General features: G+C 35.9%; 1 long non-coding RNA gene and 1 other non-coding gene across 3 annotated transcripts; one reads left to right on the top strand and one right to left on the bottom strand.

The window, feature by feature from the left end:
- Window positions 1-506: 506 nt before the first annotated feature.
- Window positions 507-1185, bottom strand: LOC136234265 (uncharacterized). 2 transcript variants are annotated; one of them, XR_010691167.1, is made up of 3 exons: window positions 1044-1185; window positions 868-931; window positions 507-629 (listed from the first exon to the last, which is right to left on the bottom strand). It is a non-coding gene; the product is annotated as an uncharacterized lncRNA (long non-coding RNA). The 2 variants fall into 2 exon arrangements; XR_010691166.1 differs by having other exon boundaries at window positions 507-931.
- Window positions 1186-18446: 17261 nt separating this feature from the next.
- LOC136234288 (small nucleolar RNA R71) lies at window positions 18447-18553 on the top strand. The gene has a single exon (XR_010691179.1). It is a non-coding gene; the product is annotated as a small nucleolar RNA R71 (small nucleolar RNA).
- The last annotated feature ends 3312 nt before the right edge of the window (window positions 18554-21865 follow it).

Here is a 21865-nt window from a genome sequence, read left to right as displayed (position 1 = left end):
GATATTATCTATCTATATTGTATTATCTTGTAAAGTATTAAACTAAATATCTATCAAAATAACTTAAGAATATAAAGGAACCAAACAGTATCTCATAAGTGTTTGATTGATTCTAAAACTGTCAAACATTACTTAATACTCCAATTGACACGTCCATTAGATTTTGGTGGCCATTATCTATTGATATCTTTTTGTTTAAATGAAGAAATTAAAATATGGACTTGGGACAATAAATTTTAATTCACGACTCATGTTCTTTGTTTATTTGTTTTTTTTTTTTCACTGCCACTACGACCATAGAAAACGAAGAAAATAAAAGGAAATATTATATACCCATAAAAATAATAATTGCACATTACGAAAGAAAAACCATAAGATCAATAAAAGAAAAACATAATACATGGAAGAAGAAGAACTGTATAGAAATAAAGAAATACATATATATTGCAGCAAATTTTTCAAAGTGATTGACCATAAAAATATTTGGACAAAAAATATGAATAGAATGAAAAGTAAAATCAGGATATATTCCCTTAACAGTTAGAAATTGACAAAAAATAATATAGAATTTGCTTTATTGATAAAAAAATTAGAATATTGAACAATCAGAAGCAACAGTCTGATTTCACCTGTTTAGTACCATATAAAAAAAAAAACAATTCAAGTTAATGAACATAAGACATAAGCATTCAAAAGGAAAGAAGTTTCAAAGTTGTGAAGCTTAAATCGTCCAAATTTCCAGCTAAAATGATATAATCAATAGAGAAATACTAATCAGAAAGTGACTTTGAAGAATACAAAAGCAAAAGCAAGCATTATTAAGCTCAGAGGAAACTTAAATATTGATAATGGAAATAGATAGCAAACCTTTTTGTATATTGTAATCAACCAAGGTACGGTCGGAAAGATTGATGCTAGTCCGGTGAAATAACTATTCAAACATCATTAAATTTCAGATTAATTGATAGAGAACTTATAACTAAGCTAAGATTGAAGAAACTAATTACCTATTAGAAGAAAGAAAATAGCAAGAAAAATGATACCTTCCTTGTCTTGGAAATTGTCGATGATACCATTACTGCTCTCTACCTCGAGGTATCATGGATTTTGGGTTTTAAAGAAGATCTGTATCTCCCTTGTAGAGATTGATTTCAATTATACTTCCTATATTGTGATTTCGTTACTTAATTATTTGTTTTCCATAGTTAGTTACTCTTCCATTTTTATAGTATTTTCTTTATTGTTATTCCCAATTTTTTATAATTATTTCTTTCCATTAATTATATAATGAATGTGTGTGATAACTAATTATGATTGAAATTTGAAAACTGAATTTTATCCGGATTAATTATGTTTAAATAAATACAATAGTTTATGAATAATATTAATTATGAAAATAATCTGAATTGAAGGGATAAGAATGTAAAATGTTTTAATAAATAATGTTAAATTAATTAAACATTAATTTTAATCCGTAAAAAATGAGGAGGTGACACCTCAGCTCCATCGTTACTGTTTTATAGTATATAAATATAATATATAGATACTAAATTTATAAAAAAAAAAATCAACAATAAATATATAAATAAACTATTTTAATTACACCGTGTCAATATAAATTGGTAAAGTATTTAAAGTTCAACAATATTGTATAGAAATAAATAATCAATTTAAAGTAAACTACTACAATAGAAAACTATTCGCATGATTAAAACTCCTAATTAACTTCATTTATTTCAATTATTTTGCAATGCAACAACATAAAAGTATTTTTTGGAAATTAGAATTACTATCCGGATCGAGGAGAATGGTTTTCGAAGTGGATTCCATGACAGTAATTCAGCTAATGAAGGATCCGGATCGAAGTCAGCACAGGTATAGTTGGATTATTGAGGATTGCAAAGAACGTCTGAGAAGGAATTGGGAAGTCACTGTTGTTCATATTCTTCGAGAGGGGAATCAAGCAGCAGACTGGTTGGCGAAATTCGCAGGTTCTATGAACTTAGGGTATCACGAGTGTGATGAGCCCCCTGCAGGCCTTCATGATTTCCTGATTGCTGATAACTTCGGATCGGGGACTCCCAGAAGAACTCGAGCTTAAGTGGTTTTGTGTCTGTTCCGGGGCTTTGAGCCCCTCCTACCAAGCAAAAAAAAAAAGAATTACTATCCGAATAAAAGATAAGCTCACTAAATAGGGTTAATACACATATTTGCCCTTGTGTTTTCTCGAAAAAACAGATTTGCCCTTAAATCAAATAAACCCACAAAACTATCCCTGAATTTTCCATAAACCTGCAATTATATCCTAATCTGACGGAGCTGCTAAACGACGATGACATCAAACCTTCTTATCTCTAGAAAAACTTCATAAAAGAACAACCAATCACAAACAGAAAAAATATGCACATTCAATTTCGATTAAAAGCAAGTTAGAAGAACAGATTTGTCAAAATTCATTTTCATAAAAGCTCAATCAACCTAATAAAATGGCGTCTAAACCTCCTAATTAATCCAAAAGCAATACCAATAGAAAACAATAAGAAACCAAATGAATTTTGATTGTCGGCATCCAATTTTTTTTGGAGACAAGAAGGTTTGATGTCATCGCCGTTTAGCAGCTCCGTCATATTAGGGTATAATTGCAGGTTTATGGAAAATCCAGGGATAGTTTTGTGGGTTTATTTGATTTAAGGGTAAATCTGTTTTTCCGCGAAAACACAGGGGCAAATATGTGTATTAACCCTCACTAAATACTTTAATTGGGTGCAAAATAAACATTAACCAAAAGTAAATGGCTTGCACAAGGAAACAATTAGTTATTATATATGTTCGAACTAAATTTAATTATATAGAGTGCATAGCAGTTAATATGATTTATTATTAATTAATTAAATGTTTAATAGATTTTAGGGTGTCAATTGTAATGCATTTTCATATTAATTAATAAATAATTTAAAAGTAGTTGAGATATATGTAAAAAATAAAATTAGTTTGATAAAACAAATACATTTTCCATGATATTGTTTTTTTTTATATAAAAATTGGGACGAGACAGAACAAGGACGGGGTGAGCACCCATGGCCCATGAACAGTCAAACCCTCAATATATTAAAAAGGGAAAAAATGAGTGTTTGAACAAGAAGAGAGGAAGGAGAACAAACAAAAAGAATGGGGGAGGAGAAAAGTTCAGAGAAATCAAGAGAAACGAAATTGTGAAATATTACAAATGTTATCATTGATAAACCTCTGGCAAAAAGCAGGAGCGGAAGGTCACCAATTGATCACTGAAGAAGAAACTCCAAACTTTGCCAAAGCATCAGCAACTCTATTTCCTTCCCTAAATATGTGAGAAAAGAGAATGTTCATTCTAGAGCAAATACTGAAACAGTGCAACCATTCTTATCGAATACTCCAAGGAACATCCATGGAACGATGTCTAAGCAGATTAACTACGTATATTGAGTCTGACTCAACCCAAAGCTGATGCCAATTTTTCTCCCAAGCAAGTTCAATTGCAAAAATAGCGGCTCTCAATTCAGCCATATAAGCAAAAGAAGGAGGGGTAGAAAAAGCAAAACAACCTTTGGGAAAACATCGATAGTTGCGAAAAATACCTCGTGCTCCAGCCTCGCCAGGAGTGCCAAAAGCAGAGCCGTCTATATTGACTTTAACCCAGCTCGAAGGAGGTTTAAGCCAAAGGACCGGAATAATGTTGGGAGCATGAGGCGACCTAGGAGAAGCCAGAAGACTGGATAAGATAACAGCATCTCTCCGCGAAGAGCAAAAATCTTTAGAAGAGGCAAAGGATTCACGAATCATTCGAAATAGGTTGATCTTCGAGTGCTGAATAGAAGGAGAAACATTCTTAAAGATTGCTTCATTCCGATAATGCCAGATTTCCTAGATGCAAGTGATCACGGCAACACGCCAGATTGTCGACACCTGGGAGCCAAAATGAATGCTACGAAGATTGCTGAAGAAATGGATGAAATGGGCATATCGAGGTAAAGAGCAGTCAAAATGAATCTCTAGGGCCCTCCAAAGCGAATCTGCAAAAGAACAACTAATGAATAAAGGGTTAATGGCCTCGGCATCCCTGCCACAAAGAGCACAACAAGAGGCAATGGAGAGTCCAAGGCGCTGCAGGAGGTCGTGAGTCGGAACCCGGCCATGCAAAACCCTCCAGAAAGTAAATGAACGAGAAGGGGAGTGTGAGCATTCCAAACAAATTTATACCAGTCCACCGAGGAGGAACTAGGACTGATAACTGAATAGTATTCTTTGGCAGAGAAAGTTCCCTTCGCAGAGGGTTGCCAAGCGCAGAAATCAATAACATCCCTACCCCGATGAATAGATCGAATACTATCTTGAACAACCGAAGGTAGAGTACCTAATTCAAGCCACTCCGAATTTACCAAAAAGTCATCAACAGAATTATAGCGCGAACGCTTTTCCTGAAGATCAAGACCCAATCTGTCCGCCACCGATGGAATTATCCACCGATCAGTCCAGAAATTGAGCTTAGAAGACTGGCCAATCCACCAAAAGGTCTGGTCCCAAATGGAAGAATAAACAAATTTACAAGAAGACCAAATTGAGGAAGGAGCAATGGTAGCTTTAGGCAAACCAGAGCCAGCCATAAATCTAGATTTCATCAGAGAAATAGCAAAATTGGTGCCTTGAATTAGATCCCAACACATCTTACCCAAAAGAGCCTGATTAAAGATCCTAAAGTCCTTAATGCCCAATCCTCCACCCTCCAAGCTTTTGCAACAAGTTTGCCAGCGAACCATGATTAGCTTCTTCTGATCAATACAGCCCGTCCAAAGGAAGTTCCTAACACTTCTATTAAGTTTATTCGACAATCCCACTGGCCACTTATAGATCAAGAATGAATGAACCAAAGATCCAGTAATAGCAGACTTAATTAGAGTTAAACGCCCTGCAAAGGATAAAGAGCTACCTTTCCACTTGCTAAATTGAGAGAGGAATTTGTCTACAAGGCTGCTGAGATGACGAGCCCTTGGAGCTCCAATAAATAGAGGGACTCCTAAGTAACTGAAAAGGAGAGACTCCAAGCGGATGTCAAGATATTGAGCAAGACGAACCCTCCTTGGCTGACTCACATGTGAACCAAAAAAGACAGCAGATTTGTCCAAACTAACCCGCTGATCGGAGATCATTCCATAGAACCGGAAGAAATCCTTGAGTGCATGCAAGTTGCTCAAGGAAGCCACTCCAAAAATGAGCATGTCATCAGCAAAAAGAAGATGAGAGGGGAAAGGATTCCCACCAGAATAATACATAGGAGAATAAATACCCTCCCTCACCATTTTAGCAAGCCAGCGAGAGAAAAAATCTTCAGCAATGTCAAAAAGAAGAGGAGACAGGGGATCCCCTTGTCTAACTCCTCTAGAACACGAAAAGTAACCCTTTGGAGAACCATTAATCATCACACAAATACGAGCGGATGCCAGAATGTTAAGGATCCAATCCCTAACAGTGATAGAAAAACCAAAGGAATCCAGCACATCCAATAGGAAGTTCCAATCTAGAGTATCAAAAGCCTTACGAATATCAATTTTTAAGGCCATGTGTCCTCCAAAACGTTTTCTGTCAAGCATATTAACTCCCTCAGAAGCTAAGGCAGTGCACTGATGAATGCTTCTACCTTTAAGGAAACCATACTGGTTGGGAGAAACAATTCTTGCAGCAATAACTGCAAGGCGATCGGCAAGAATTTTTGAGATAATTTTGAAACCAAAGTTACTCATCACAATTGGATGAAAGTTCTCAATTCTGTCAGCTTCATCAACTTTAGGAATAAGAGCCATAATACTAGAGTTTAAACCAGGAAGGATGCAACCATGATCAAAGAAAGTCTGAACCATATTGCAAACATCCTGCCCAACAATATCCCAAAAGGAACGATAAAAAGTTCCTCCAAAACCATCAGGGCCAGGGGCACTGTCAGGATCCATGGAAAAGACCGTGGCTTTAATAGCTTCAAAGGAGGGTTTAGAAATTAAGTCCTCATTTTCCAAAGGAGTTACTAAGTTGGGAATTACCTCATTAATTGGAGAAAGATCAATATTCTCCCTAGAACTACGAAAGAGATTAGAGAAATACTCAATTACATGATCAGATAATCTAATCGTGTCAGAAGTGGGACCCTCATCACCGATCCTTAAATGATTAATGTCGGCCCAAGTCTTTCTAACTCTAGCAGACCTTTGGAAAAAACTAGTGTTCCTATTCCCTGCTTTAAGCCACTTAACACGGCTTTGCTCTCTGTACATCATCTCCTGCCGAAGAAGTTGTAAATCTAGGTTGGAGCAGGCGGCAAAAACAGCACTACTCAACTTCAGAGTATAACCTTGCTCACAAATTTGTTTTTGAATATCTGCAAAATGAACTTCAGCCAGATGGATATTAGAATCAATTTTGCCAAACACGTTTTTATTCCAGTCTCTGAGAATAGGCCTAAGAGTGCGAAGTTTATGACATAATAGTTGAGCAGGAGGAAGAGAGATGTGGGATCCAATCCAGTGATTAGCAATTACCCCCTTAAAGTATCATTAGTGGTCCATATTGCATGGAATATGAACCTAGCAATCCTTGATTCCCCAATTCTGCATTGAAGGATCATTGGGCAATGATCAGAACAATACCTTGCCAAAGCCGTGCAAGAGATAGAGTCCCAAGAATCTAAAAAGCCCTCGGACACTAAAGCTCTATCAAGACGACATTCAACATAAGCCACCCCATGCCGACCATTGGTCCAAGTAAACCTCTGACCCAAAGTATCAATATCAATAAGATCACAATCATTAATGAAATTCCTAAATTCCCTACAGGATCCAGCAGCAGGAGGGGAACCAAGCTTCTCATGAGAGCCAGTAATAGCATTGAAATCCCCAAACACCAACCAATTATTATTTGGAAAGGCACAACTATAAAGAGAAGACCATAACTCCCTTCTGTTGAGCAATTTCCGCAAGTGCACGGTATACGCTTGTCGTAATAAAAGATATCGATCCCACAGGGAACGTTTTTTTTAACAAAACTTATTTACAATCGGTTAAATTTACTTTAAGGTTTATATTATGGAAAAATCGTTTAATCGGTTTTAGTTTTGAAATTGCTAGAATGAGAATTAGATTAGATTATGAAAATGTTAGAAAATATTCTGATTTAAGAATGAATTTGCAAGATAGGAACTTTTAGTACTTTTTAGAAAAGTAAACGAATGTATTCGTTTGCATTAAGCAAAGAAAACAACTTTAAACTTTATACGAATTATAAGGATGAAATAAATGACGGAACCTCTAATTAATTGGCTTTGAACATGACAAAACCCTTTCGGGATAGTTGCCCTTAATCAAATTAAAACTCTTTTGAGATAATAATTTGCCTAAGTGTTCAACAAAGTTTCCTTGTAAAGATTTTGGATTAAATACATTTTAATGAAAACACCGGCAGTCACTTTAGTGGATTGGTTACCATAAGTGCTGCATAAAAATCTATCGAATAGAACAGACTTTATTAGATGAAATATAAATTGATAAAAGTTTACAGAGAACATGGAGCATGGAAACATTCGACGGCTTGCAAGTGAACGGGTTGATCAATCCTTTCCTTGGGTTTCGTTAGAGTTTGTCAGGCTCAGGGGCGGATCCTCTACTCAATCTTCTCGTTGAATCTTCGTAATAGAGACTGGGTCGGTCTACTGCCAAAATGAAAACTAAACTGGAACAATTCTAAACGCTACTAAACTTGTTATTATTGAATAAACAATGTGTGTACAGCATATTGCTTTTTACAGAATCGCAATCTAACTTCTGAATCACTTGATTCGGAATTTCTGCATAAATTCTATGCTAATCTCTTTTTTCTACATATCTTCAACTCTCCATCAACTCTTTATTTATAGATGTTGAAGAGTCTTGATTGAAGTGTCGTGTCCGTTGTGAAGGATCGTGTCCGTTGCGAAAGGACGTCTTTATCCACCCGAACGATCGCGTTTCGTCGAAAACGAAAGTGTGTAACTAGGCTTCTAAAATCTCCTGCTCGTACCGAGAATCTTAAATTCTCTACCGAGAATGGGGGAGCATCAATTGGTCTTCAAACGAAGGAAGGAAAAGCTGGGGAACGCGTGTCGCGACCGTGAATTTAGGGGCCGCGGTCGCGGCACGGAACGTTTTTTTGTTTTTCAGCTTTCGTTCGCGTCCTCGATTTGGCGTTATTAATTTCTGTCGTCTTCGACTCCTTTTGTAGGGTTTTTCTTCTGTTTTCGAGCTCTTTTCGTTCCTATTTGGATTTTACCAAATATTTATGTACCTTACAAGAAAGAAACATATTCGAGAGTAAAAGCTTCCTAAACAGTTATAAATAGCATAAATTCGTAGCAATATTGATGTAATTAACGATGATATTTTAGGTATATTTTGGGCTTAACAAATCTCCACACTTAATCTTTTGCTAGTCCCGAGCAAAATTTCACTGAATTTATTCTTTAACTAATCTCTTTATAAAAATAAAACATATATCTCTGTATTACCTTGTGAATTAGTTAAGCCGAAAAGACTAGCTTCGCATAGCAAATTTATACGCAAAACATCAAACTAACTTAGTATAAATACGATATATCATTTGTCTTGTATTTCCAATTTTGAATTGAAGCATTCGGGACGATATAAGCACGCATGTTTTTGAGTCTTTCGTCTCAAGGCATTTCAAAGCATAAAATTTCTTTTCCCAAACCTAAACTAATATATGAGATATATTATATATTTAAATAAGTACTTAGGATTAATTTATTTGCTTAGTTACGTCTGAGATAAGGGTGGTCTTGATCGTAACTTTATACGTATGTTATTGCTTTGTGTTTGCTTAAGAGGTACCGACCATGCCATGGGTGGACGCAATCGTTACTTTAAACTTTTACACGCTTTAATTTTTGCTTTAAACGTTCCTTCCATACCTCGATTATGATAAGGGTGGTCGCAACCGTGGTCAAAAGTAAACGGTACTTAATTTTCTTCCCTTTCATACCTCGATTGTGATAAGGTTGGTCTCAATCGTGGCCAAAAGTTAAGAATTATAACTAATTGATTAATTAATATGAATTATAAATTGAAATTGGGAAAAAGAAAGATAGCACATTCATCCTATATTGACCTAAAATTCAACATGTATTATGGCTAAAGTTTCCTTAAAAACTTCAATTGGTGTTAATGTAAGACGAAATCAAACCGAGCTAAAATTGTTAGTTCAATTTAATGCCTATAAACCTAATTGAAAACTTAAAATAAGATTTATTGTATCATGAATTGCATGATATAAAATAGAGATTGAAATAAAGAATTTATTTACTTAAATACATTCACTCGAGACAATTTTACTTAAAATCGTATCGGAGATTTGTGAAAATTTTGAAAAATATTACCCGTATAGAAATATTATTTCTAACGATAATGATAACCTAAACAAATAATCATATTAACTTATGGTTAATTTATAAATATATGAAAATGTGTTGCTATACATTAGTGTTGCATTTGCATAAAAATTAATATTCGTTGCATTTTTTTCGTTTTGCAAAATAATATCTTCGTTGCATTTATTCGTATTTGTATAGAAATTGATATATGTATGTCTCCTCCCACACTTAAATTGGACCATGTCCTCATGGGTGCAAAAATAATGGAGAAAAAAAAAATAAATACGAAATAAGGCATATGAAACAAAGAATTGAAATTGTAGCTAATGAAACATTCAACATAAAATAAAAATAAAATAAAATAAAATGAAAAATTGTACCAAACATAGGAAAATGAAAATTGTACCACAATATAACAAGATAGAAATAAAATGAAAGAAAACAACCTATGCTTGAGGCGGGGAATCCGGAGGTGTAGGTGAAGTCTCCACATTTCGGCGTCGGAAAAAGGAAAGCATCCGATGCCGAGTCGATCGATGCTCACGCCTCAAAAGGTTGAGGTTATCATTCATCACCATATTGTTTTCCACCAAATCATCAATTATCAAGTTCATTTGACGATTGTTGGAATTGATTTGGTTCAAAATCCTCCACAAATCCACCGGATCATCCGCTTGAGGTGCTTGGGGTTGTGGTTGAGCTTGAGGTTCATCTTCTTCTCCTACCGCCTCTCCGCCGCCTTCGGTACCTGAAAATTGAGAACTTGAAGCGCCACCACCCATAGTGTCACGAAGGTGGGCAATACGGGAGGCATACGAAATAAAGACGGGGGGACCTTGTGGTAGCAATAAATGAGCTCGCTCAAGAGCCGAGATGTCCAAAAGTGGAACATACCCACGGTAGGTGGACATGTCAAAATCAGCCAATTCACCCCGAGCTCCCAACACAATAGCGGTGATAAAATTACAAAGAGGGATCTGAATGGTAGTAGCCCTCGAAGCACGGAACAAATTATCGAACAACATACCAATGCTATCAATCCTCAAACCTTTAAACAAGCTATCCAAAACATATAAATCCCGAACTTGAACCTTTGAACTCTCAACACGACCAAACAAGGAGAAACTCAAAAATTTGTGAAAGAAGAACACACAATTGTCCTTAATCAACTTGCTTGAAGTGTTCTTGGAATTAAAATAGTCTTGGTCCGAAAGAGTTTGCCAAACCGCATCATTATCAAAATCTTTAGGCTTATCATAAAAATTAGAGGTAGGGAAACCAAACATATTTCCCATTGCATCATAATCAATGGTGTATGTGATACCATTATTCCTAAAAGAGATTGAGGTTTTCTTCTTATTCATGGTCAAGGTGACCAAAAATTTCACCACATATTCATTAATATGCGGAAAACACATATTAACGAATTCTTGCCAACCCAACGCCTCAATAAAAGCATCAATTCGAGTAGAGAAATTCAATGTTCTTACCGAATGGAAGTCTAAGAAGTGCATATCCACAAATTGGCGGTCGGCTTGTGAAAAATGTTTGAAACGAGCGGCTTCTTCCTCCGAAGCGATGTCAAAATAAGCTCCACATTAAACCCGAAGGCGATTAGCTTCCATAATAGCGGGCTTGTTACCAACACGCTTAGTCCTAACCATGGTGATGGTGTTTAGTGTTTTTAGGGTTTGAGAAGAAGAAGAAGAAGAAGAAGGAATTGAGAGAAAGAGTAAAGCTTGAAGATGAGTTTGGGGTTTGGAATATGGAAGTGATTGAATAGAAAAGAGGATAGAAATTGGAGTGAATAAATTGGGAAGAGTAAAAGTAGATTTTTGGGGAAGAGTTTGGAGTAAGGGATTGGGTAAAAATAGAGGTGATGTGAGGTTTGTGTAAGAGGTAGGGTTATATAGGGTGATTAGGTGAATGTATAGGTAGAATAGGAATAGGAATAGGTAAAAATTTTGGCAAAATCGGAATCAATAGGGCATAAATCACGCGTGTCGCGACCGTGAATAGCAAAGCCGCGGCCGCGGCAAGCGATTTTCAGAGAATTTTTCTCCTGAAATTCGTCCAAGTTTGCTGCTCATACCGAGAATTATTAATTCTCGGTAGAGAATTGGTCAAAATGGCCTATTTGGGTGCCTTTTGACATGGTTTGTGCAATTTTGTTGATGATTTGGTTCCTGAACTTAATATAAAGTGTCCCTGCACTTAAAAACTAAAATAAATGACATTAATTGCAAGGAAAACCAAAGGTTTAACCTTAATAAATTGAATTAAAGTGTAATAAATTGGTTTATGAATAATTAATGAAACTTAAATGTTCATTTATTCATATAAGTTAAACGAATCATATTAAGTGCATAATAAGTGCATATAAATATATATTAATTATAGGAACTTAGTCACTTGAATGAATTAATGTTTTAAACTCAATGAATGAAGTTTGTGAAAATTGGATTAAGTGTGAATATATGTGTTAATTAAGAAAACCATGATTTATTCAATATTATAGATTTTATATAGATTTAACCATGATTATATAAGAAATGTAATAAAACATATATCTAACCTTGTAAAAATAGTAAATGAACTAAAATGAAATAGAACTTTATTGAATAAAACAAACTATAAAAACAAAGAATGAAATGAAATAATACAAAAACACATAAAATATTTACAAAAAGAAAACATATAAACCTAAACTATTCTATATACTCATCCCTATCAAGTGGGATATTTCTAGCCTTAATACGATCAATTTGAAACTGCACGAAAGTTTCACGTTTCGGTGCAGACAGAAAGTGAGGTCCTGCTCGAAAGACACGTTTTACAAGTCCTTCGTGCTCGAGAAACTCATAGTCAATTGTCGGGAAGAATTCATCATCACTCCAGGGAACATCAATGGTACCCTTTGTATCGAGAATTATTCCACAGATTATATTGCCGAACCCAATCTTTTTATCCTTGGATCGAGAAGCGGCGATAAGACCCTCCATCAGAATCTTTGAAGAATCTACTGCATTTCCCTGGAATATATCTCCAAGGACATAGAGATCTATGTCACGGACCACACTACTGAACGTGCGACCGAATAAACTGTGACACAGGAATTTGTGCAGATACAGCATGGAGTTGGAGCGAAAAGAGTGATTATAGGCGAGTTTTGAATTGAATCGCCAGAATCCAGTGAGCATTCTCCAAATGTCCGAGGATGTCATGTCTCTTCCAGGATGACGTTTGATTGTATCCCTCGGGGGAAAACCAAACCAAGCATGCAACTCGGGATAACCGAAAGTAAAGATTTCGCCTTCTCGATGAAAACTGAGACGTACCCGTCGTTTATTAGTGAAACGCACGGTACAGAAGAATTCGAGTATCCAGTCGCCTATTATTGGAAATCGCATTTGGGCGAATTTTGTCCACCCTAGGCGTTCCATATAGCGGCTCATGTCATCAGTAATGCCTAATTGGTTGTTAAGAAATTCATCCATATACAACATTCCGGTGAAGAATTTGTAACGGTGATTCCAATAACGCCTACCTTCATCGTGATTGAAGATAGGAAAAGGCGCCCCATATCGCTTGGATAAGTCTGGGCGTTTGTTGCTTGAGGCAGCCTTGTGCCTTGAAGTTTTGTATTTGGTAGGCATGGTGGTTGTTTGAATGAAACAAAGTTGCTGGTACTAAATAGAAAATGGTGTTTTAAAGAAATCAGAGTTCTGATAAAGATGAAAAGAATTGTAACAGAACTTGAATCCTCTAGGATTAATTTATAAGAGTTTTAGATGAAAGGAGGTGTTGTTTTAATCATGAAAAGGTATAAAATGACACCTTTCGGGAATGAAAAAACTTAAGGTTTCATTTGTCAAGAGGTTTGTCGAAAGGTTTAGGTTGATTCAGACCTGAGTGTGCAGGAATTACGCGTGTCGCGACCGAGAATAGCAAAGCCGCGGTCGCGACACGCTGATTTCCTTGCGGAAATCAGGCGTCGTAAGCCATGTCCTGATTCACGGTAGAGAATTTATAATTCTCGGTAAGTTCAGAGAAAATCTAACCTATTTGGACAAATCTGAAAAATAGAATTCTCGGCAGAGAATTCCAAATTCTCGGCAGAGAATTGCCTGAAACTTCAATTTCATTCTAATTTCCTAAAATTAATTCTAAAATCATGAAATAAACATATTTTATGCATATAAATCATAACATAAAGTTATCTAATCACAAAAATTGGCATTTGAAAAATAAAATAAAATTAAATTAAATAAAATAAAAATAAAATAAAATAAAATAAAATAAAATGAACAAAAATATAAAAAGAAAACAAAATGAACTGTGATCGAAAAACTGAGTGATTTATACGTCAGAAAATCTTGTTACGAACGAAATCTCTAGTTGTGAAATATTTTCGTAATAGATTTTACATCGATTACCATTAACTTTGAAACGAATTCCGTTTGGACCTTCCAGTTCCAAAGAACCATAATCGAATGTTTTGACGACTAAATATGGTCCTATCCATCTGGACTTAAGTTTTCCTGGAAATAAACGAAGTCGTGAATTAAATAACAGCACTTTATCCCCAACATTAAAGTGTTTGACTTTAATTTTGGCATCGTGCCATTTTTTCACTTTTTCTTTATAATTTTTTGCGTTTTCGTAAGATAGATGGCGTAACTCATCTAACTCATTTAAATCGAGCAAACGTTTCTTACCTGCTTGTCGTAAATCAAAGTTAAGTTCCCTAATAGCCCAATAGGCTTTATGTTCTAATTCGACTGGCAAATGACATGCCTTCCCATACACTAAGCGGTATGGAGTCATTCCTATTGGTGTTTTAAATGCAGTACGGTATGCCCATAACGCATTATTTAGTTTACAAGACCAATCTTTTCTTGAGGATGAAACTGTTTTCTCTAGAATCCATTTGAGTTCTCTATTTGATATCTCCGCCTGACCATTTGACTGAGGATGGTATGGCGTTGATACGCGGTGGCGTACTCCATATTTTTTCATAAGCGTTTCAAAACTTCGGTTTATGAAATGAGCACCACCATCACTAACGATGACTCTTGGACAACCAAATCTACAAAATATATCGTCAAGAAAATTAACAACAACTTTAGAATCGCTCGTCGGGGTTGCAATTGCTTCAACCCACTTTGAAACATAATCAACGACGACTAATATGTAAGTTTTACCATTAGAAGGGGGAAAAGGTCCCATGAAATCTATTCCCCACATATCGAAGACTTTAACTTCTAATATGGTTGTGAGGGGCATCTCATCTTTCCTTCCTAGATTTCCTGTTCTTTGGCACTTATCACAACGAGTAATAAATGAACGGACGTCTTTAAACATCGTAGGCCAAAAGAAACCACATTCAAATATTCTAGCTGCTGTTTTGGTAGCTCCATTATGTCCTCCATAAGAGCTAGAATGGCATTCCGACATTATGGATTCATATTCATTTTCACCAACGCATCTCCTAATTATCCCCTCACCACAAGTTTTGAACAGAAAAGGATCTTCCCAAAAACACTGTTTAATGTCGAAGAAAAATTTCTTCTTTTGTTGGAAATTTAATCCTTCCGGAACAATATTGGCTGCAAGATAATTAGCAATATCTGCATACCAGGGTGACATGACGCTTTTCATTTGATAGAGATGTTCATCAGTGAAATCATCTCGTATACCGTTAGTTTCACCTATGGGACCGTTCTCATCTTCAAGTCTCGATAGATGATCGGCGACAAGGTTTTCTACTCCCTTTTTGTCTTTTATTTCTATATCAAATTCTTGTAACAATAAAACCCATCTAATTAGACGTGGTTTTGCATCCTTCTTAGCAAATAAATATCTTAATGCTGCATGATCAGTGTAAATAATAACTTTCGAACCTAACAAGTATGACCTAAACTTATCACATGCAAAAACTACAGCTAACATTTCTTTCTCAGTGGTGGTGTAGTTTAATTGTGCACAGGAAAGTGTGTGACTTGCATAATAAATGACATGAAGTTTCTTATCCTTCCTTTGTCCTAAAACACATCCGACAGCTAAGTCACTTGCATCACACATAATTTCAAATGGTAAATCCCAATCGGGTTTAGCAATAACAGGTGCACTGACTAAAGCTGTTTTTAATGTTTCGAAAGCTTTAACGCAATCTTCATTAAAATCAAAGGTAGAATCTTTCATGAGTAGATTAGTGAGTGGTTTGGAAATTACAAAAAAATTCTTGATAAATCTTCTGTAAAAACCGGCATGTCCTAAAAATGATCTTACTCCCTTAACAGTAGTTGGAGGGGGTAGTTTCTCTATTACTGAAGTTTTTGCTCTATCTACTTCTAATCCTTTTTCAGATATTTTGTGACCTAAAACAATTCCTTCGTCAACCATGAAATGACATTTTTCCCAGTTTAATACCAAATTTGTTTCTTCACACCTAGACAAAACTTTATCCAAGTTTTCTAGGCACGAATCAAAAGAATCTCCATAAACTGAAAAATCGTCCATAAAAACTTCCATGATATCTTCAATGAAATCATTAAAAATCGCAGTCATACAACGTTGAAATGTTGCAGGCGCGTTACATAGACCAAAGGGCATTCTCCTATATGCAAATGTTCCGTAAGGACATGTGAAGGTTGTTTTATCTTGGTCATCCGGGTAAATATATATTTGAAAGAATCCGGAGTAACCATCTAGAAAACAATAGAAAGCGTGACCAGCTATCCTTTCGATCATTTGATCAATGAAAGGAAGAGGAAAATGTTCTTTCCTAGTTGCTTTATTTAAATTTCTATAATCTATACAAACCCTCCAACCAGTGGTGGTTCGTGTAGGTATGAATTCACCTTCTTCATTCCTTACAACAGTTATGCCTCCCTTTTTAGGTACACAATGGATTGGACTAACCCATTCACTATCCGAGATAGGGTAGATGATTCCATTGTCCAGAAGTTTAGTAATCTCATTTTTTACTACTTCTTTCATATTCGGATTTAGGCGTCTTTGCCTATCCGCTTTAGGTGGCTTATCTTCTTCTAAGTGAATTCTGTGCATTACGATGCTCGGATTAATACCTTTTAAGTCTGATATTTGCCAACCCATACTTCCTATCCTATTTCTAACAACTTCTTTCAATTTCTCTTCTTGGACTTGTGTTAATTTGTTAGAGATAATAATAGGTAGAGAATCGCCTTCGCCTAAGAAAGCATACCTCAAATGACTTGGTAATTCTTTAAGTTCTAATTTAGGTGGAACTATAATTGAAGGCAGAACTGGTCCATCTTCTTGAATCAAAGGTTCTGGTTCCTTATCTTCTAGTTCCTCACTCATTATAGGTTCTATTATTTCTTCTTTTTGAACAATGTCATTTACACATTCTTCAATTAAATCAAGTTTCATACAAGCGAAATCCTCCATAGGATATTTCATTGCTTGATTTATATCAAACTCAATCTTATCATCACCTATTCTTAAAACTACTTTCCCTTCCGACACATCAACTAGAGCACGTCCCGTGTTCATGAACGGTCTACCAAAGATTAGCGGACAATTTATGTCATAAGCAAAATCTAAAATAACGAAATCGGTAGGAAAAATAAATTTGTCAACTTTAACTAAAACATCCTCAATTATACCGTATGGTCTTTCAGTGGTTTGATCCGCTAATTGCAAAACCATATTGGTACGTTTGATGTCTTCTTCTAAGCCTAACTTATTAAAAATAGATAATGGCATCAAGTTAATGCTTGCTCCTAAATCACAGAGACAACTGGGAAATTCAATATCTCCCAATTTACACGGAATGGTAAAACATCCGGGATCCTTGAGTTTTGTGGGCAAATTACTTGACACAATTGAACTACAATCTTCAGTTAGCGAAATGGATGAAATTCCTTCCCAACTGATTTTCTTCGAAATTAAATCTTTGAGGAATTTACCATAATTGGGAATTTGTGTAATCGCATCCATAAATGTTAAATTAATATGCAAATTCTTAAGTTTGTCTAAAAATGTTAAAAGTTGTTTGTCATAGTCCTTATTGCGGACTTTGTGTGGAAAAGGTAGTTTGGGTACAAAAGTTTTTGTACTAGAGTCAATTGGTGCATCTTTTTGTTTTAATGTATCTTCTTTGGGCTTTGATAAATCAGTTCCAGGTAAAGTTGAATTTTCGGGCATTTCCGGGCCTGAGTAATTTTTCCCTGAACGAAGAGTGATAGCCTTAACATGCTCTTTCAGATTTTCTTCCGTGTGGCTTGGAAGACTTCCCTCTTTGCGGGATGGAATTGATTTAGCGAGTTGTCCAATTTGAATCTCCAAATTATGGATGCTAGATGATTGGTTTTTAATAAGCTGATCGAATTTATTCTCGATCCGTTTAAAACCATCGTCGTGATTACTTACTTTTCCGCTCATAGCATCAATAAATTTGTCGATTTTAGACGATAAAGTGCTAATCGTATCTCTGGATTGATTTTGATAATTAGCAGTACGGTTTTGATTAGCAGTAGCATTATTATTATTATTATCTCTCCAGTTAAAGTTAGGATGATTTCTCCATCCAGGATTATATGTATTGGAATAAGGGTTATTATTTTGGTTTTGCCCTTGGACAAAATTTACATGTTCAATTTCACTCATACCTTCGTAATCCACATCTGTTTGGATTGGCTTACCATTAGAATCACACGGTGCCATAAACCTATCAATTTTGTGCGATAAGGCAGAAAATTGGGCTTGCAACATCGCTACTGGATCAAGATTCATTATACCTTTAACTGATGAAGTAGTTGAGGATGATGGTTTCACTGATGGTACGTGTCCACATTCCGCGGGCCACATACTGCTGTTGATTGCCATTTCCTCCAAAAGTTCTCTTGCTTGGGCAGATGTTTTCTTCATGAATAACCCTCCAGACATATCGTCCAATGAACCTCTAGTTGTAGGATTTAGTCCATTATAAAATGTTTGCATTAAAAGTTCAGCGGGCAATTGGTGGTGTGGGCATAAACGTTGAAGTTCTTTAAAACGTTCCCAAGCCTCATAAAGAGTTTCATTATCATTTTGAGAAAAAGATGTTAACTCTTTAATGACTCTTGCGGTTTTTGCTAAAGGAAAAATTTTTGATAAAAATGCTTGGGCTAATTGCTCCCAAGTCTCAATTGATGCGGCTGGCATAGAAGTTAACCATTCTTTGGCTCGATCCTTCAAAGTAAAAGGAAAAAGGCGAAGTTTGATTGCTTCTGCAGTTACATCAGTAATTTTAAAAGTGTCGCAAATTTCTAAGAAATTTGTCAAATGGGTATTAGGATTTTCGTTAGGTAACCCGTAAAACGTTACATTATTTTGCAACATATTAAGCAACGCATGCTTAATTTCAAAATGATGTGCATTAATTTGGGGTCTAACTATACTGTTTGTTACACCGGCCACTCCTGGCCTAGCGTAATCCATAAGTGTGGCCATAACTTCTGGCTCGGTAATTTTAGTTTTTATTTGGGTTTTCTTTTTCTTTTCTTTCTTATTCTTTTTAAGAGTTCTTTCAATTTCTGGGTCAATAGGATCTGGTGACGTGCCCGAACTTCGAGAACTGCGTATGAACTTGAAATTTCGCACGAACAGAAACTACCTAAAAAACAGAATTTGAAAAATAAATATTTTACTAATTAAAAATAATTAAAAATATAAAAGTTTGAATAAGTATGAATAAACCTAGATTCGTAATAAAACACGAAAAAATTTAAAATTTTGTCAAAAATTTTGGCGTTCCCCGGCAACGGCGCCAAAAACTTGTTGAGCGATTTCCGCAAGTGCACGGTATACGCTTGTAGTAATAAAAGATATCGATCCCACAGGGAATGTTTTTTTTTAATAAAACTTATTTACAATCGGTTAAATTTACTTTAAGGTTTATATTATGGAAAAATCGTTTAATCGGTTTTAGTTTTGAAATTGCTAGAATGAGAATTAGATTAGATTATGAAAATGTTAGAAAATATTCTGATTTAAGAATGAATTTGCAAGATAGGAACTTTTAGTACTTTTTAGAAAAGTAAACGAATGTATTCGTTTGCATTAAGCAAAGAAAACAACTTTAACCTTTGTACGAATTATAAGGATGAAATAAATAACGGAACCTCTAATTAATTGGCTTTGAACATGACAAAACCCTTTCGGGATAGTTGCCCTTAATCAAATTAAAACTCTTTCGAGATAATAATTTGCCTAAGTGTTCAACAAAGTTTCCTTGTAAAGATTTTGGATTAAATACGTTTTAATGAAAACACCGGCAGTCACTTTAGTGGATTGGTTACCATAAGTGCTGCATAAAAATCTATCGAATAGAACGGACTTTATTAGATGAAATATAAATTGATACAAGTTTACAGAGAACATGGAGCATGGAAACATTCGACGGCTTGCAAGTGAACGGGTTGATCAATCCTTTCTTTGGGTTTCGTTAGAGTTTGTCAGGCTCAGGGGCGGATCCTCTACTCAATCTTCTCGTTGAATCTTCGTAATAGAGACTGGGTCGGTCTACTACCAAAATGAAAACTAAACTGGAACAATGTCTAAACGCTACTAAACTTGTTATTATTGAATAAACAATGTGTGTACAGCATATTGCTTTTTACAGAATCGCAATCTAACTTCTGAATCACTTGATTCAGAATTTCTGCATAAATTCTATACTAATCTCTTTTTTCTACATATCTTCAACTCTCCATCAACTCTTTATTTATAGATGTTGAAGAGTCTTGATTGAAGTGTCGTGTCCGTTGTGAAGGATCGTGTCCGTTGCGAAAGGACGTCTTTATCCACCCGAACGATCGCGTTTCGTCGAAAACGAAAGTGTGTAACTAGGCTTCTAAAATCTCCTGCTCGTATCGAGAATCTTAAATTCTCTACCGAGAATGGGGGAGCATCAATTGGTCTTCAAACGAAGGAAGGAAAAGCTGGGGAACGCGTGTCGCGATCGTGAATTTGGGGGCCGTGGTCGCGGCACAGAAGGTTTTTCGGTTTTTCAGCTTTCGTTCGCGTCCTCGATTTGGCGTTATTAATTTCTGTCGTCTTCGACTCCTTTTGTAGGGTTTTTCTTCTGTTTTCGAGCTCTTTTCATTCCTATTTGGATTTTACCAAATATTTATGTACCTTACAAGAAAGAAACATATTCGAGAGTAAAAGCTTCCTAAACAGTTATAAATAGCATAAATTCGTAGCAATATTGATGTAATTAACGATGATATTTTAGGTATATTTTGGGCTTAACACCTTCTTTCCGAAGCTAGGGTACTACCATAGACAAAAGAAAGGAGAAAAGATTTATCACCCAACTGGTGTTGAATAGAAATATGTTGAGCATGAGAATAATGAAGAGAATGAGAAGAAGCCTCCCTAGTAAGAAGCCAAAGAGTCGGCGAATCCTTATCATTCCAGGCAAAGAGAGAAAGACCCAGAGATCTCCAAAACCTATCAGCAGTATCACTAAAACAAACAAGAGGTTCAGCAAGACACAAAAAACCAGGACGATGTTGTAGGCACAAAAGCTTCAGGGCTCGTTGAGTGCGATCATTACCGATGCCCCTACAATTCCAATATAACATAATCATTGAAACCGCACAGGCGGCTTGCTATGTCGTTTACCACTGACCTCAAGGGGAATGTTGTTGTCCTTTTGCTTCTTCCTTTTCTAGACTTTAGACCAAGTCTTTTCCTCAGTGTCATTAACCACCTGAAAACTGTCACAGATTTCTGAATGCTCAATGATTTGTAAATTAGGAATTTCAGAAACCTGAGCATTGGGGTGAGAGGTTTGCAAACCTAGGACTCCCAGCTCTTTATCAAATTGATAAGATGGGAAGCCAAGAGAAGGAGAGGCGGGGTTCATCTCAGAATCAGAGTCAAGAACCGACTCACTAATCTTGGTGGAACTATGAAGAACCATCTGCAAGTCGCAGTCTTTAGGTTTGACAGCCTCTCCATTGGTAGGAGCCCCTTTAGAGTATTCACCCGTAACTATGTGAACTCCTGGCTTCTGTTTCCAAATCCGAGTAACTGACCTACCTCGGGGCTCAGGAGATCCCATTTTCTGCTTCCCATTTCTTTGCTTTAGTTCAACATGATCTTCACGATGAAGATTCCTCCTACAAGCTCCAGCGGAGTGACCAATGGAATGGCAAATGGAGCATAAGTCCGGAAGTCTTTCATATTCAAGGGAAATCCAATGCATTGAGGTGTCAGTATCCACCCGAAGTTTGTATTGAATTTCCTTAGAAAGCTCCACATCAATCACGATACGAGCATAATGACCCATTTCACCCTCCACAATATTCTTATCAAAATGAAGGGGCACCCCAATCGCTCTTGCAATGCTTGCCATGATTCGCTTATCCCAGAATTCCCAAGGAA

The sequence above is a fragment of the Euphorbia lathyris genome, chromosome 6 (genome assembly GCF_963576675.1).
Source record: "Euphorbia lathyris chromosome 6, ddEupLath1.1, whole genome shotgun sequence".
Lineage (NCBI taxonomy): Eukaryota > Viridiplantae > Streptophyta > Magnoliopsida > Malpighiales > Euphorbiaceae > Euphorbia > Euphorbia lathyris.
The sequence above is the reverse complement of the archived record's forward strand: the minus strand, read 5'-3'. Positions and strand labels throughout refer to the sequence as shown.